Source organism: Xenopus tropicalis, chromosome 3, assembly GCF_000004195.4.
Source record: "Xenopus tropicalis strain Nigerian chromosome 3, UCB_Xtro_10.0, whole genome shotgun sequence".
Classification (NCBI taxonomy): Eukaryota; Metazoa; Chordata; class Amphibia; order Anura; family Pipidae; genus Xenopus; species Xenopus tropicalis.
In genome coordinates this window covers 10,176,919-10,179,494 of record NC_030679.2, presented here as the reverse complement: position 1 = coordinate 10,179,494, position 2,576 = coordinate 10,176,919, and positions in this window count along the sequence as shown.

Genomic DNA, 2,576 nt, shown 5'->3' with positions numbered 1-2,576 from the left:
AACCCCGCCCCTACACCATGTGACCAACCCCCTGCCTGCTGCTGTCTATTACAGAGTTCTGTTCCAGTGAATGAGGTGCCCTGATGCCTCAGCTTCCTGTGCAATTGCCTGTGACTTGAGCGCAGCCAGCCCCTTGCTATGTGTATAGTATACATACAGTGTTTGCCCCCCCCCAATGAAATAAACTTTACAGGGGGGTATTTACTAACCCACAACTTATTCAGGTCAGGGTTTTTGACCCCAAAAAAGTTGCAAGATTTATGAGATTTTATTGTGCGACATTCCCTCAACAATTCTGAAAACAAAAACTCTTCACCTAAAACCTATCAAGGTCATGTAGAAGTCAACGCTATGCTGGCCAGGGCCCCCCATAGAGAGTACCCGCCCATACACAGTGCCCCCCCATACGCAGTGCCCCCATAGACAGTAACCCCCCATACGCAGTGCCCCCCATACGCAGTACCCCCCATACACAGTGCCCCCAATTGCCCCATCAACAGTGCCCCCATACACAGTGCTCCCAATTGCCCCTTAGACAGTACCCCCCCATACACAGTGCCCCCAATGGCCCAATATATAGTACAACCCCATACACAGTGCCCCCAATTGCCCCATCGACAGTACCCCCCATACGCAGTGCCCCCCATAGACAGTACCCCCCATACGCAGTGCCCCCCATAGACAGTACCCCCCATACGCAGTGCCCCCCATAGACAGTACCCCCCATACGCAGTGCCCCCATACACAGTGCCCCCAATTGCCCCATCAACAGTGCCCCCATACACAGTGCTCCCAATTGCCCCATAGACAGTACCCCCCATACACAGTGCCCCCAATGGCCCAATATATAGTACAACCCCATACACAGTGCCCCTAATTGCCCCATCGACAGTACCCCCCCATACACAGTGCCCCCAAATGCCATATAGACAGTACCCCCCCATACACAGTGCCCCCAATGGCCCAATAGATAGTACAACCCCATACACAGGGCCCCCCATACACAGTGCCCCCAATTGCCCCGTAGACAGTACCCCCCCATACACAGTGCCCCCATACACAGTGCCCCCAATGGCCAAAATGGATAGTACAACCCCATACACAGTGCCCCCAATTGCCCCATACACAGTGTCCCCATACACAGTGCCCCCAATTGCCCTATAGACAGAACCCCCCATACACAGTGCCCCCTATAGATAGTGTCCCCATACACAGTGCCTCCATTTACCGCATAGACAGTACCCCCCCATACACAGTGCCCCCTATAGAAAGTGCCCCTCATAGACAGTGCCCCCCATATTGCATGGATGCCCACTTTCATGCCACCTTTCCTGCCTTTAACCTTTTTCGGGCCAGAATGGGTTGCAGACAAGGTAACCTTGGGCCAAGGTAATTTTTTTCTTTAAAACACCTGTTACTTATTCAATGATTGAATAAGAAACCAACTTCAATGAATGAATAAGTGGGTTGTGGACAGAGTGGGTTGGTGGGCAGAGTGGGTTGGTGGGCAGAGTGAGTTGGTGGGCAGAGTGGGTTGGTGGGCAGAGTGAGTTTGTGGGCAGAGTGGGTTGGTGGGCAGAGTGAGTTGGTGGGCAGAGTGGGTTGGTGGGCAGAATGGGTGAGCAGAGTGAGTTGGTGGGCAGAGTGGGTTGGTGGGCAGAGTGGGTTGGTGGGCAGAGTGGGTTGGTGGGCAGAGTGAGTTGGTGGGCAGAGTGGGTTGGTGGGCAGAATGGGTGAGCAGAGTGAGTTGGTGGGCAGAGTGGGTTGGTGGGCAGAGTGGGTTGGTGGGCAGAGTGAGTTGGTGGGCAGAGTGAGTTGGTGGGCAGAGTGGGTTGGTGGGCAGAGTGGGTTGGTGGGCAGAGTGAGTTGGTGGGCAGAGTGAGTTGGTGGGCAGAGTGGGTTGGTGGGCAGAGTGGGTTGGTGGGCAGAGTGAGTTGGTGGGCAGAGTGGGTTGGTGGGCAGAGTGAGTTGGTGGGCAGAGTGGGTTGGTGGGCAGAGTGGGTGGGTGGGCAGAGTGAGTTGGTGGGCAGAGTGGATTGGTGGGCAGAGTGAGTTGGTGGGCAGAGTGAGTTGGTGGGCAGAGTGGGTGGGTGGGCAGAGTGAGTGGGCAGAGTGGGTGGGTGGGCAGAGTGAGTTGGTGGGCAGAGTGAGTTGGTGGGCAGAGTGGGTGGGTGGGCAGAGTGAGTGGGCAGAGTGGGTGGGTGGGCAGAGTGAGTTGGTGGGCAGAGTGGGTTGGTGGGCAGAGTGAGTTGGTGGGCAGAGTGAGTTGGTGGGCAGAGTGGGTGGGTGGGCAGAGTGAGTGGGCAGAGTGGGTGGGTGGGCAGAGTGAGTTGGTGGGCAGGGTGAGTTGGTGGGCAGAGTGGGTTGGTGGGCAGAGTGGGTTTGTGGGCAGAGTGAGTTGGTGGGCAGAGTGGGTTGGTGGGCAGAGTGGGTTGGTGGGCAGAGTGAGTTGGTGGGCAGAGTGGGTTGGTGGGCAGAGTGAGTTGGTGGGCAGAGTGGGTTGGTGGGCAGAGTGAATTGGTGGGCAGAGTGGGTTGGTGGGCAGAGTGAGTTGGTGGGCAGAGTGGGTTGGTGGG